The sequence below is a fragment of the Coloeus monedula genome (assembly GCF_965178545.1).
Source record: "Coloeus monedula genome assembly, chromosome: 1".
Lineage (NCBI taxonomy): Eukaryota > Metazoa > Chordata > Aves > Passeriformes > Corvidae > Coloeus > Coloeus monedula.
The window spans coordinates 74,995,586-75,011,690 of NC_138781.1; positions in this window are offsets into that span (position 1 = coordinate 74,995,586).

Below are 16,105 nucleotides of genomic sequence, written 5' to 3' on the forward strand. Positions count from 1 at the left end.
TTACTGCTGCAGTGGAAATAATCATCCCTGATTTACTAAATGTTATTCAAAAAAACCCCGAAAACAAGTCACTTGTCAAAAAGCCTCTTGCTGTCTTCTGGGTTCAACCCTCGAAGTCACTAGTGAGACAACACACACCTCCAGCTGCCCGAGCGTGAATGCTTGGCATTCAAACTGCACAGCCTTTCACAGAATCACAGAATGGCCTGGGTAGGGAGGGACCTTCAAAGATCATCTAGTCCACCCCCCTGCCATGGGCAGTGACACCTTCCACTAGATGAGGTTGCACACAGCCTCTGGCCTCAAACACTTCCAGGGATGGGATATTCACATACGACGGGATAGTTTGAAAAGAAAGCAAAAGAAAACAGCAAAAGATTGGAAAGTGAATCCACAAGTCACATAAAAAGCCCTAACAGGCATGAAGGCATTTTGGAAATGCACTTCTTTTAAGATGGGATGGCTGAAAAAGCTGAGAGGCATCACGTTTCCCTACTTCTTACTGTGTCATCCCACAGCATTGCCAATGGCAAACCAAAGAGACTTTGGCTAAAGAGCTCCTCTTCCTGGCCCACACCACTTCCACTGCCCTTCTCCCAAGCAAACAACCGAGGAACCCACTGGCAGGGCCCAGCAATGCCAAACACGTCAGCCAACCTCAGACACAAGTTTTGGCAAGCCCACTTCCAGAGAGTAAAGATGCCAGCACCCTGTAATACACCAGGCAGGCGGAGCAGGGCCACGGAGCTGCAGGATAATTAATGCTGCCTTTCAGCGGGGAGCTGGGGCACAGACGTGCTCTGTAATGTTTGCATCGGAGCCCGGCCAGGAGCCTGGGCTGTCTGCTCCAGTGCCCAGATGCTGTGGCCTGAAAGGGACCACTGCCTGCACTGCTCTGTCCTTCGACAATTCTGCTTGAAGTCAAACCTGGCAGCAAACCAAAGTGTTCTCTCATGAGACTGTAAATTAATGTTGCTGAAGGAAGCTGGCTAGTAGTTCATGTGGCTCTGGGCTTGCTTTACATCTGGTGTCAAACTCTGAATTCCCTCTACAGCTAGGAATAAAACAGGTGAGGTGCCTGGGCCACTCAGCACCCCCTACACATTACTAATTTCCTTTCATCCAGGCCTTTAAAAAAAAAATCCCCGATCATGCTACAGTTTTGAAATGTTATAGGGTTGGGTGGTTTGCTTTTTTTTTTTTACTTGAAAAAGCAGCTGTTATTTCTCTCCAGGCTTTGCAAACATTCTTCCTATTAAGTAACTCATTTACTGCTAGCAGCAGGCACAGCTTCCTCCAACTCGCAACTCGAAAAGAAGCTGATACCTTTTACACTTGAAAAACGTGGCCATGGAAAAGAAACAGATGTATTTTAAACAAAGATGCTCATTTTCAGCTCCTCCTCACTCCTTCGCCTCACAGACCAGGTACTTAACAAGCCCTTCACTCCAGCTGCCTACCACCTAAATCAGCACGATTCTTTATCCCAGTGTTTTCATTAGGGACACAAAATCAATCCTTAACCAAGGACAAATAGCACTGCTTCCAGTTACATCCAAATAACAGCTTCCAGTTCTGGAATTAGACATCAGTGATGTTACTTTGTAGCTGCTTCCTTGCTTTCTGCCAAGATGGAGGGGGAAAGGAAGGGCACTCCAAAGGTCATAAAAGATATTCAAGAAGTATAAAAAGATAAATTTATACAGCTATCTCCAACAACAGATGAGACAGCATCCAAGGTTCAGATAGGCCTAACCTCCTCTTCACACACTTTTCAAAGCATGCTACCCCACTTGAGAACTACTCCCATCATTATCTACTGGGAAACTCCCATCAATATTAACAGGAGCTAGGAAGAAATATTTTAGTATTTGCACTGATAGCTGCAGAACAGCTTTAACTGCTATATAAAGCTATTCAAATACCTGAGAAAAGCCTGCATTTTTCTTCAAATGTCTACTTTTCTTTAAGTTCAGGTTGATTGTGGTGGGAAGCTATGTGGCAGGGTGAAAAATCAGCCAGCCATACCAAATATTGCTCATCCCTTATGAAGAGAAACCCCAGCTGTCCCTTGCAAGCCCTGAAAGCAACATCAAAATCCATAGCAGAGTCAGAAAGGTGTTAGGAAAATGGATCATGACACACAGCTGTAACGTGTGTTACAAGTGAGCACGGCGCATGCAAGCAGAGAGGTGCCCTGCTCTAAGCAGTACCCTTTTTTTGCTTATTTTGCATGCTTGACAAGTGATGTTTTACCTCATGCTTTCCCAAGTCTTTCTGGAAGTAATTTCTCCATGTGTCGCCAGAATGCCACCAACAAGGGTATGATCAAAAAGTCTCCACTTGCTTGCCTTAAATTTAATGTTCAGGTTCTCTCCTACTGCAGAAATTTTATTTAAAAAAAAAATAGAAATTAAGTCAAATATTTTTTTTTTTTTGTTTAGTAGATACTTGGAAAGAATTAGCTAGTCAAAAAAATATGTCACTTTTGGCAAACAGAAGTATACACACCCACATTAAAAAAAATCATTCTGTCCTTCATTTTCAGCTGTATGTCCACTGCTGAATCATCCTTTAATTACAGCTGACAATTGCACAGATGTCTCCAATGCAGTTTGCTCATAAAGACACATTCACTGCAATGAGATACATGACAGACTTCACACTTAACAGTTGTCAACATAACTTCATTAATGTGTCTTGAGTATCCACTTGTCCACCCCCACCCACTTCAAAACCAAAATTAAAGCCCGCTTTTCTTCTGTCATCACATCCTCCAACAACTATCACCACTCACTCAAGTGTTAGGAAAATAAGTCACCACTTTTTCCATAATCCTCATCAAAAATTGCTACTTCCAACAAAAGCAGTGTACAAACAAACTCAAAGTCACAAATGAAAGAAGCCATTTTCATTTCCCAAAGACCACATCTATTTCTCTTCTTGACCTATCCAATTAAGTGGTATGATTCACCGATGACTAGTAGCACAAACATACATTCATGTCTTCAGTTCTGTCAAAACATTACAAAATTAGCAGAGAGCAGCTACTGTTGTAAATTTAATGATGTACCTATGATGACTGTAGCTGGCAAAACAAATATTCCAGCATTATAAAAGCCCTTTCAATACATAAATATTTCCTCTAAAAATAAGCTTGCACACTTAGAAGGCATTATCTTTATTGTGTAGAAAAGACCTAAATGTTCTCACTTATGAATGTCAGACAAGCTATTTTATGTATATGTGGGGCAGCAGCCCCAGTGCAGACAACAAATGGGATTCTAAACAAGGAGAACGCCCATGTTTCATATTTGTCTACACAGGGATTGAGATCATGATGGAACATGTCTATAGATGGAGCCAATTATCTGAAAACAAGAGATGTTCACAGATTTCAGTTTTTGATTAGAGACATTTATCAGTCAAAGCTACTTGTGACTCATGCTAAGATTAAGTTTTATATTAGAACAAAGAATTAAACTACCTCTTGGTATCATTATCAAAAAGACTGATATTCAACCTGCACTCATGAATTTTGCCAACTTTGCCATAAAGGTCTCTCAACAAGGACTTGGTTACAACACTGCTCAGTTTTCATACACTCACAGGAATAGAAACAAAAATGTTAAACTCTGGTACCTCTTTGTGAGTATTTGAACTGAGGGAAGATTCTAAGGTAGAGGAAGTAGGGTTCAGTAGGTCCTCCCTATTCATACTGGCCTTTGGATTTTGCCAGATGTTTGCATCTTTAAATGCTAGACAGAGCTAAAGGTGTTGTGAGCCTTGTAAGGGTCAAGCCTTTGGTAACCTTCAGAGCCAGGAGAGAACTACAACCTGAAGGGAATATCGATGCTAGGAGCTGGAGCACCAACAGAGGGAAATTTCCCTTCTTATTCAATTTAGGCTTAGAGGGAGTCCCTTTGAGTCCCTCCACTGATGTCTCACTGTGCTTCTTTGCTATCTCCCCTCTTTTGCACTGCAGACCTGTGCACATACACAGCTGTAACTTCAGTCCCCAGTGCCAAAGAATGTCATCCTTATTGTCACCCATGTCTCCCCATCACTGGCTATATAAGAGAGAGCATTCATCATCACAGATACGTGTCCTCATGAAACAATCAATGCTGTGAGAAAACTTCTTCCCTGAGTTTCCCTCTCTCCTCCAGCTTCCCTTGTTTGGTGGGAAGATGGAACACAGTAAGAAAAGGAAATTGTACAGCTGCAAGTTCCCCAGTAAAACTTGGAATAGCTCTTCAATGGAAAAAAAAAACATCCATAAGAGTTATAAAATCACTCTAATACTATTGATACACTAATGATGTATCTGTATTGCTGGAAGTGTGTGGTAAACATTTCTTTGTAAATGTGATTTGAATGTATGTAGGCAGTACTGTAAGAAAAATTTGAATTCTGGCAAATGAAGACTTTCTATTACTCTGTATACTCAGCTAAGTAGAAATTTAAAATTATACACGGCAACATGAGGAAAAAAAAGCAGTCAGACTGACAAAAGTGGAGGGGTTTGTTTGGTTTAAAATGCCAAAAATTCCATCTAAATGAAAAACCTTAATATATTAACTATGATGCTGTTATTCTACCTGTATAATCAGTTTAATGCCTCTGAAGATTTAAAGAACACTGTAGTAATTATGTGATTTCATCTTAATGCCAGCTTTAAAATGAAGGGGGAAAATCACTTCTGTATGCCTCACAGAAACAAATAATTGCTTTAAATCCATCTTCCTTGAAAGCAAGCTGAAAACTCTCCAGTTTCAAAACAGAGAGATCAATCTTATGTAATTTGTCTGGTTTCTAATTATTAAGATAATTCGTAATAAAAAGCTGGAGGGGGTAGAATTAGGTGCTAGGGCAAGATGTTTGGGCACACATCAACCACCAAAATGGATTGAGATCAGATGAAAAAGAGAGAACAGAACAGCTATTAAACTTCTGCCTTGTCTTCACTGGGGCTGTTGTTAGAAACTTGGAGTACAGCTGCACTTAATGAGTTTGTGTAAAAGCAGACATTATACAAATGGGAGAAAGTAGGAACTTCATCCAATTAGATAAGAGAGTTGGCCAGCAGCCTCCAATGAACTGAAAAGCTCTTCCAACTTCAGGGATGAGAGCTAATTATAACTCTGTTTTTGTGTGTGTACAATGCTACTAAATTATGAAGAAATATTGTTCTGTCAAAAAACTATGTTGTATGTACTGACTTGATTATTACAGATAGAGGATTTGCCAGAGACAGGGCTGGAAAATGATTAGCCTTCATAAAAAGAGAAGTCATTCTGCCATCATACTTCAGGCTTCCCTTCTTGAGTTTCTCCCAAAATTTGGGCAATCGGGTGGAATGGCAAGAATTTCTATTTCTTCCTCTTGGTACTTAGAATGCAAGGAAGAGAGGCTGACATAGGTAATTATGTGCCTGTTAAGAAAGGTAGCTCAAGAGATGATCACTATTGAAGCTAACTCACAAACCCGAGAACGCTTTCCTTTATTTTTCCTTTTTTTTTTTTTTAATACACAATAAGATGAAGAAACAGAAATAAGCTACATATGAATGGGTACAAAGGCTCTCATTTTTGCCTGATAACAATTAAATACCTTGTTCAGAGAGTAGACTGAGGTACAGAGAAAACAAGGAAATGATGTTCCATCTCCTCCTCCTTCGTCACTCCCAAACATGCCTCCTTAACACACGATGTCACAACTACTTAGGGTGTGCAATTCCCAGTAGCCATGGCCCAAACACCTTTCTGGGCTCCGTGGCAAATTAAGTCCCCCAGCCAGCTCCAGACTGTCCATCAAGCTGGGCAATTTTCAGGAAATAAATGACATTTTATATAAGGGAAAAAATGTGTGAGAGGGCATGTGCTCACTCCTCCCTGCATGCTGAGGGCAGCAGGGAGAGGAAGTGAAATTAGATAATTTATTGACTTAATATTAGAAAACAGGTTCAGACTCTGGACTTCATTCATGTCTCCTTTGGAAGAAGGGCTTATGAGGACTGCAAAACAATGTCACTCCTTATAGCCAAACACCCAGGTTCTGTGCTTACTCACAACCTGTGCACACTGTCCTTATGAGCATGAAGTGCAGTTTTGCTTTCTTTTCAGGACAAGGTAGAGCCACTGGTACTCCCTGAAAGAAGCCAGAAAAACAAGATGGAAAAATCCCAGAGCAGACAGAGCACACCAGAAGGCTGAGACTGCTAATGGGACAGCTGTAAACAAGGATGAAAGACTCAAGGATTAAAAAGGGCAGTGGGAAGAGTCCAGAACAGCACTGTGCTTAAATCTATCCAAGCCATACTTCCAAAGTAATATATTTTACTTCAATTATCCTTGAAGCAAATAAAGAAATTAACTTAGATTTAAATCATCAGTAAGATAACCTCTCAAGAGACTTTCCGCAGTCTTTCAGACTTTGAAGGAAGACTACCAGTGCCAGTCCTAAAACTAACAGAGGCAAGACAGAGTTTTAAGGCTCCTAAACACAGATTCAGCATGCCAATTCTGAAATGCTAAATAAAAGCATTGGTGTCTTATTAAACGAAAAGCAAATCACCAAGAAATCAGCTTTCAGGAATCTACTGAACCGCCACATTGTACTTGCTCAGAAAATTACCCAGCAGTTTTTTCTGTTTAAGCAAAACACAAATCAGTTTTTCTTAGCAAATGCAGGAGCCAAACTCTTCTATTGTGAGGGTTTCAATAGACACTCAAATAACTTTGACAGCAGCATGGAGGGGGAAGGGTGTCTCTGACCCAGTTTCTGTATTACAGCGTCGCTTGGATGATGCTGGTACAGTGTTCACAGCAGAACCTCTTTTCTTCAATTTTCCTCTCCTCCTTGCCCACCATCACTTTGTTTAAATAATCCACAGATGTTATCATGGGCACAAGAATATGGTTAATTGAGCTTAATGATTGCTGGCAGCTTCTTATATGCATTCAGCTGGTGATTCTTCAGCAGAGAGCCCTTTACACAGTGCGAGAGGAAAATCTGTTTATTTCTTTGGCTTTCTCATTTCATGGCCATTCTGAAAGCAGAGTTCTCATTTTTTCCTAAGATCTTAGCCCAAATCCTCTTAACACACCATGGGAAATTCTGAAGGTCAGGCCCTCTTCACCCAGTGGAACCTAAATGATTTTTTTCTAGGGTCTTCACCAAGAAGTTTCTTGCTACTTCTCACACCACTGATCCAGGAGAAGATTCAATTGCTCCTTTTTGTAGAACAACAAAAGCCTACAGAGGCAGGGAAGTGGACTACTGAATGAGTGGATAAATGCATGAAAGAAAGGTTCCACATACCCAGGCAGCAGGGAAATGGGGACTCCACGTGTGCAGACACCTAAGGGCAGTGTCCCTGCCAGGAACCCAGGCAAGAGATGTGACAGATGAACTGGGATGAAAATACTGAAAATTTAAGCAAGAGGGGCAAAACCCAAAGGGTGCACATAAAGCTAAAGTCACAAGTTTTTTTCTCACAGCAAGGGCTGAAATACACTTCTGAGTCTGAACATGGACAATGAAAAATTTCTCTTAAAAAAAATCTTACTGCTAGCCATGTTTCAATATGGTTTTCAACAGATCTTGAATTATTATGAACCCTTGCTTGTCTGCTTTCATATGTCACAAACCATCAGTAAACTGACAGCTCTCTGGCAGACTTTCAAGCATCTTCAAAAATACAAAACCAATCTTGCCTTTAATGTTTTTTCTCTACTTCCAGCTCCTAAACCAAAATCTAATTCAGAGATTTGAAAAGAGCAGAATCAGAAATAGATTTTCACAAATGTCCTGATAAAGAAAGCTGAAAGTAAAGAGTTACACTGTCAAAAACAATGGTATATTGGCAAAAGAAAAGCAGGGACAATTTTATGTCAGACTGTAGGCTGCACAGTGGTGTATGCCACAGCCAGGGGTAACCAGCCTTTGAGAAGCCCACAAATAATTCTGCTATTCATAGACTGGGATTACGCCAGGTGGATCCCAGCAGAAGTGCACGAATGTGGGAGCTACTGCACAATGAGAAGCCAGGCAGTGGCAGGAGGTGAGCCAGAAAAAACTGCTAAGGAGATCCCTGTTCTACTGGACAGTAAAGCAGCTGAAGTCACAAGGAGCTGCTGTCATCAGCCATAAGACCTCTTCCCAGCTCTCTCCCTCTCACTTTCCTTGGCTCATGAGTGTTGTTCAAAGTGCTGTGCATGTTATTAGGGTTAAGGAGACTGGTCACACTTGCACTAATCAGTTACACTCAAAAGGCAAAAAGACTAAGACTGGAGAGAGGAAAGCCTGAAAAAAAAAGATGTAGTTTTTATTTTCCCATCAACTATACATTTGCATTCTCATTCCACTGGAGAAACCAGGTCTCTTTTTTGCTTTCTTCCCAGGTTTTCTTCTTTTTATTTTTTTGTTTACACTAGGGGAAAAGACCAATTGGAACATTTGCATTATAAATCTAACCCCTTTTTGTTTGAATCCAATAAATTTTACTTCACTTTCTCAAAATAAATACATTTTCTGCAAATATCTTGTATCATTTGAAAACTCATGTTTGTTAAGAAAATACTGGTGGTGAAAACTTTTGATCATTTCTAGTGATTCCTTCTTTATGAGGATTGTGGCACTTCCCTGGAAAACGTTAGCTAGTACTTCAGTACTGTTAACTTCCCTCAGGTGACAGAATCATAATTTCCTCTGCTGCCAGAGACTTGACTTTGGGCTATTCATTTTGCCTTTGTGTTCCTCAAATCCAGCTATAAAATGGGTATAAAACTTGTACTTTACAGAAGCACAACGGGCATGAAACCACTCATTATTTGAAGCTTTTGCATACCGTGGAGGAAGAAAGTATAGAATACATAAAAACCCACTTGAATTAGGCTTTATAAAGATGCTGGGAGGATGATGGACCTGACTGAATTACTGGGCACAACTGAGCAAAGCAGTGCTGCTTCCTGAATGACTAAAGCCTTAAGATTCTCTTATGCTTGCAAATAGCACTACAAAATCTCTAATGGGTTACAGATAGGCAGGATTGCTGTTCTATATCTCAGACAGAGGGCAAGAATTATTCTGCTGCTCAACAGGCTACAAACATGCAGTGGCTCGTGCAGACCAAAAGGAAAAGCAGCCAGTACCACAGAGTCAAGACTGACGAAATAAACACCATCATTCCAAAAGCACTTTAATTTTATCTCCAGTGGAAAAGCCAGGCTCTGCCTTTCTTTGCCAATGGTATATGAAGCTGATGCAGTGTGCCTGTGATGTCACTTCAACACTGGACATTTGTAGCTCTACTCCTGCAACTTAAAGCATGTTTTCTGAACGTAGCCTTAGCTAAAAAAACCCTTTCCTGGCAAGAACTGGTCTCATTCACTTGCTGGTCTTTGACATCCCTCATCTAGATTCAGAGTGGTCTGTTTGTCTTTTTCTGAAGGTGGAAACACAGGCCAGAGCTGAGCTCGACATGGCAAGGCCGGTAGCATCCCATACAGACACACATTAACAGGGAACAGCTGAGAGCCCAGTGCCCTCGTGCTCCTCTGCCAATTATCAGCAGTACCTGGTATCAGAGCTAGCTGTTCAGGGGGAAAAGGGAGAAAAACTGAGAAAAAGTGAAGCTGATGATTAAGGAGTAAAGAATGGCAGATGAAACTAAAAATAGTCCCCTCGGCAGTTGTAAAGGAAATTCGTTTGACAGGAGGCTGCTTCTTTTGTCGAGAGCGGTTTGTTATGCAAGAGACGATACCAACACCGGCTCTTCTTATCTGGGTTGTCAGTTTAACTGACAAAAAGGAGCAGGGTTAACATCTCTGGAGCCACTGCCAGTCTCAACATTTGTTTGTTTTCATGCGTGTCCGTGTTTTAAGAGGCAGCCCGGGGATTAACACCGTCCAGAAACTGTGGTGCAAGCTCGGTTAGGCAATTCCACAAAAATCTTCAGAGTACTTACTCGTCATTAAAGGCAACAACTGAGCCCCTGTCTGCTGCTGGTTTTGTTCCCCTGCCTCCTGCTTCAGCCATCACATGGTGACTTTTCTGCACAACAGAAAACTGAATGCCCACAGGTTTTTCCAAGCACAGGCAGCAGAGGACAACCTTGCCCCTACTCTGCTTTTCCAGTTCTCAAGGTAGATGACTCAGAACGTGCAGAGCCTCCTGGATACAAGAAAATGAAAAACTAAACCAAAGAAAGTTGTTTCGTTTCATCCCCCACCCCCCCCCCACTCCTTCCTGATGCTGAGCCTTCAATAGCACTTACACCTCTATGTGCGAAGGTAAGAAGTAGGAAGGAAGAGGCTTTAAAAGACACCACTTTAACACCTCCTCTCTTACAGAAGAGAAGCCACCGTAAAACCAGGGGGAGGAGAAATAAAAGTGAGGCAATCAGGAGCTTGCTGGCCAATTGCCCACGAGTGCAGGTGAGTCTGTATGTTCCTCGTTCACGTGCCTTCTGGCATGCCTGAAAGCTTTTGGAGAGAGCCTGGTGGTCACGGCTGCCTATATCTGCCTGTGAGGAGGTAAGGAAATCGCAGCCTGTCCAAGTTAAACACGTTAAAGCCAGGACTTCCAAAAACTCAAGTGACCCACATAGGGTGTGTGGGAGTGAGCACTTGGGTATGATGTAGGTGCAAGGGAAAACAACTCTTATTTGTCTTCTTTTCATCGGACTTCCCTGAAACATTCGTTTTTAGACCCAGTATGGTGCACTAAACCGTAGGTTATTAGAAACAGGAGTCTCTCCTCTACTCCTATTTTTGGAGGAAATGTTCATCAGCATAAAGACAGCAATGCAGAAGTCCCGTATCCTTGGTGGGTAACTGAAATCATCCTCTCTGTCCCAAACACCAAGGTGTTTGGTAGAAAAATTAGCAGAAAAGATAAAATGGTGGAAAAGTAAATACCAGCTTTTTACTTCAGGTTTTAAATGTGCGCTGTGTTGAAATATCGTGGGCTTCTTTTGTAAACTAACTTAGAAATAACTTGATCCATTTCTCATTCAGTGCAGGAAGACCTCGGTGGCAGATTCTGCCCTAAACCAAACCCACCTGCCATGAACTGCTTGGGCCACAGGATGCCACTGTTGCATTTCTTTTTCAGGAGGTCGAAAGAAAGCACGACAAATTGTTTGCATGAACTGGACACCTAAATTTAATTCCCCTTTTCCTTCTTAACACATACAATTGCCAATGTTTAGCGCTCCAGACAGACCAACCAGATGTAAATAGCTCAGAGCCGCCCAGGAATATGTGTTTTCTTCAGGAACAAAATGTTTGAATACCTTTTAAGGCTCGATTACTGAACCCAGCACCTCTGTAGCTTCATAAATTTTCTATCCACGAGAAATCTTTCCAATGACTGCCCCAAGTGTTGCCTCCAACCCTGATACTTTTGACCACAAAACAAATACCCTGTTTTTGGATTTTATCTGTGTCTGGATGAGAAAAGAAAAACACTAGATGGGAAAGCAGATTAAATCAGAGAGAAGGCAGGCTGCTCGTAATTCCTACCTCTTGTGAAAGAGCAAGAGCCCCTACTATGTTAATAAAACTTCATAAATATTTTACTAATATAAAATGGAATGCAATGTACTCATGCCAAGAGACAGGGAAGTGGCCTGAGCTCCCAGATTGCTGCTCTTGCTGCAATTTTGTGCAATTTGCAAACTGGCATACAGAATCAGAAGCCCAGGACTACTGAGACCTCTGGGATGGTCGACAAAAGCACCGCACAAAGGTCCACCAGTGTGAATTTAAGAGTAGTCAAGACTGCAGAGATCTACACAGGGTCTAAAAGTCCTCTGAAAGCAAATTTCTGTCCTGAAATATTTTCACATTTAAGTGGTAAATTATTACAGAAAACTAAGTATGGGGTTGCAGACAGTTTCCAAGATCTACACAGACAAGGGTTCCCCCAAGTTCAGCACAACACAGATGGAAATTGTGAGAATGGGCTGTTAAGAAATGAGGGAGAAATTTTAATGCTAACAGTCTCTCAGATTTCAAAAGCCATTTTGGTTTTGCTCAATATTTTAGAAGGGAAAAAATGGCTTTAGCCTACTATAACTCCATTTAGGAACAGGGAAAAAGAAGATTAATGATAAGGTTTCAGATACATCTTGGGTGGCCAGCAACAAAAGAACTTGAGGAAAGCCAGCATGAAAGTGACAGCTGTGGTGATGCAGAGTATTACTGAGGCTGGTGTTACAGCTCTGTTCTTCAAGCTGATGTAAATATGAAGGGGCCCACAGATAACAGCCTTTTAGGATTCAAGGTTTCAAAAGAAACATCCTCACTACCTTCAGCCTGTTTCGGATGTGTCCCAGAAACTGGCTATTCCTCAGTCAGGGTCTAGATTCAGTGAGACAAAATCCCACTTTTCAGAAAGCCGTGTTGTAAGATCTCTAAACCAGAACTAGACAATTAGTAAGAAGATGCTGGGAAGGACTCAGCCTTGTCAGAGAAACAACTACCAACCAACCAATTCACACATTTCCGAAGACAACAATAAAAGAAGCTCAAGGACTGGTTCCATTGCTTTTAAAAATTAGTATTTGTAGTATCACACACCAAGGATACAACATTAATATTAAAACAGTCATGACTCTTTACATTTCTTTTGCTGAAAAATTTTTAGTGTTGAGATTTTTTTTTTGTCATTAGCAGGAAAAAATTGACCACACATAACCAATTACTTTGTTCCCAAACTGAATTTACCTCCCATTCCAAAGACCAGGGATTTCAAAATCTCCTTAAGAAAGGAAAAAAAAAAAAAAAAAAAAAAAAGCCTTCAATCCAAATTCTTTTCTTGTTGTTTATAACAATAAACAACAGATTTCATATAAAAGCAACAGCACAAGGGTAGAAAATAGTGTTCCAGAGCTAATTTTAGTCCTGCTGATCTCAGGAGCTTAGTGTTCCTGTCAGACTGAACAGACTCCAGTGGTGCCCTGCCTGCCTGCCTGCCTGCCTGGTTGGAGAAATCCGTCCCTGGAGATCTATTTATAGCACCTTGTACCCTGTACCTAGATTAGGTTTTAGGTTTTTTGTTTTGTTTTGTTGTATTTTGTTTTGTTAGACTGGAGCATGTGTCCAGGACTACACTGATCCAAGACATAGATGTGACCTACTCAAGTAAATTACCAGGAAAAAAAAAAACAGTTCACACTTCATTTTCTGTACATCAGTCCCTCTGGACTTCATCAGCTAGCCAAAATTCAGTCCCAAAGGTTTTTTCTATTACAAAGAGAAATTGATGACAGAATCAAGTGTATGTTTGATACAAACCTATCTGCTTACATACAACACAGCATCCTTTCACCTGCAATAAAGAACAAATGATCTGATCTTTTTCCTTGGTGGTTGTCATTTAAATTTAGCCAGTACCATATCTAATCTCTTCATGATTTTCTCCTTAGAAACACATTCCTACTCCTACATTTGGATGTTTCTCCCTAGTCAGCATCATTTTCTGTTGCTTGTTTCACTGGTTCTTATGTCATATATAGGCAACTCCAGCAGTCAATACCTATCTTGCATTTTCTTTATGAGTTTCCAGGGAAGAACCCTTATGTCATAAAGTTAAGGTTTTTTATGTAGATCTCACCTTGTAATTCTTCATTGGTTGTGACCCTCTTACTTCAGCTACCTGGTTCCATAATGACTTTAAACACTTCTAAACACTTACTTTGCCCACCTGCTGCACTGAATTTTACCCAGTCCATAATAGCATCCCTTCAATTCCACCCAGTCTTCCATCAAACCAAAATGGCCTTAACTTGAACCCTTTCAGCCCAGAACGAGAAATACTTTAACAAAACTACTAGTGATACTGCAAACAGTGGCTGTCAAGGATACTCTTATATTTCAGCCCCTCCAAAACGTCTGTTTCCTGTCATGTCTCCTTGCGATTTTTTGACTGTTTGTATGAAACCTGCCCACCAGAAGGCAGACATAATTCCTCATGCCCCCCCATCAAGAGCAGATATCCTCTGCTGGATGCAAATGATGAATCTATTTCCCAAATATTTGTCATCTAGAGAGGAGAACAGAGTTCATGCAGGCACCCTAATCTTTAGGGTAAAATCTGCCAAACTAGCTTAAACAGCTTTTAAATAGAAACAGTAGGAATTAGAAACAAACAAAGCTACAAAACAGTAAAACACTCCTGCTGTTAGGCTGCCTTTGCTAGCCAGATGACAGCCCCAAACTGAGAAGGCTGATGGGTAGTGGTGTCTCAAACTGCAACTTCACATCAGGGCTTCAGTTACAGTCACCACTCACTGCTGCCAAGAGAGGTAGCCCTCTTCCCCCATCCCTCCCCTAGTTTCTTCCCTGTGGGACATGTGCTTCTGCCAAGTCCTTGCTCCAGTGCACATTTGATTGCAGCACAAAGCCAATTCAACTCACTAAAACAGCAGAAAGTAAATTGGTTTTGGCTAGAAAGCAAGCAGAATTGGATTATTATGTGATCAAGCAAACACTAGGGTTGGTGCACGACAGAGAAGAAGATGAACTGAAGTGTACAGCTGAAGGCAGGAACAGCAGAAGAGGTCTAGGCAAGGTGAGAATGGTAAACAGCAAAAGAAGCTGTTAACAGAGCGCAGCCAGAGCAGGGAATCACACTCTTACCACAGTTCAAAACACGTGCTTTGAGCATTCAGTTCCTGTAGCTGTCTCCTCATTTCAGGTGCAGCAGCCCCTCTGATACCTGCATGTTACTTACAGGGGATTTGGGATTTAGCTCTGCCATGGGACTGCACTAACTTAAGCCCAAACTCACGAAGCACTGGTACTCCAAACACGCTGCTGTGAAAGTCCTAGGAAGGAAAGGGATTTTCTGCTCCCAGCTCTTGTGCAGGACAGCACCACAGCCTAGGGAAGCTTTCCAAAGCTCAAGATTAGCCGGGCACAGTGTCATGTTAACACCACCGTCCTGTTTCCCAGGCACAGACTGCTTTTGTGTACAGGACCGCACAACCAACAAGCCATTTGTTGCAATGCTGGTTCAAGAGCCAGTCCAAACTCTTTCCAAAAAGAGATTATAAACACCAACAGAAAGCATCCTGAGGACACCAGCACATTGTTCCTCTGTAAGAGAAACATCACAGGCTGGCAGTGAGGCGACAAAGCCCCTGCAGATACACCACAGGGAGGGCTTTCAGCAGAGCACCAAGAAAGGAGACTGCATGCATTCAAACGGTTGTTTATCCAAAACATGGTTCTGCACCAGAGGAGAGTTTATCTGCTTACCTCCCTGTTCAGCCTGTCTAGTGTAACACAGGCCATTCCCACAGACTTGCTCCTGGGGACAAGTTTCACCCATTTTCTTTTACCTCCTCTCCTTCACCCACACTGTTCTGCGGGGCTTTCTGCTCTGAATGCTGCCAGTCAATGGAGGTGGCTTCAGAAAAACAATAAGGCAATGTGTGGGGACCTTGAATTTCAACTTTATTAACCCTCAGGTTTTATATCCTCTTGCGGTTACCAGATTCTTCCTTAGCACTGTAGGGCATGGGGACCTCATTGTATGAAATTAAGCAAAGCCCGGGCTGTCCTATGCTCCCAGACACCAGCCTGCTCCCACAGCCCTTTGTTCCTCCTCCTTGCCCATCCAAGGACTGGTGAAGGGTCTGGAGTGCATATCCCATGAGCTGTGGCTGAGGGAGCTGGGCACGTTTACCTGGAGAAAAGGAGGCACAGGAGTGACCTTATCTACAGCTGCCTGAAAGGAGGGTGTAGCCAGGTGGGGGTCAGCGTCTTCTCCCAGGTAACCAGTGACAGGACAAGAGGACACAGCCTCAGGCTGCGCCAGGTGAGGTTCAGCTTGGACATCAGGAAGAATTTCTTCACTGAAAGAGTGATTGGGCATCGGAGTGGGCTACGCAGAGAGGTGGTGGACTCACCATCCCTGGCGGTACTTACGGAAAGCCTGGACGCGGCACTCAGTGCCATGGTCTAGCTGACCCGGCGGCTTTGGATCATAGACTGGACTTGATGATCTCAGAGATCCTTAGGTCATTTCCAACCAAATTGACTCTGCGATTTGATGACTCTCTGATTCTGTGCCTCTGTGCTCACCTTTCCCC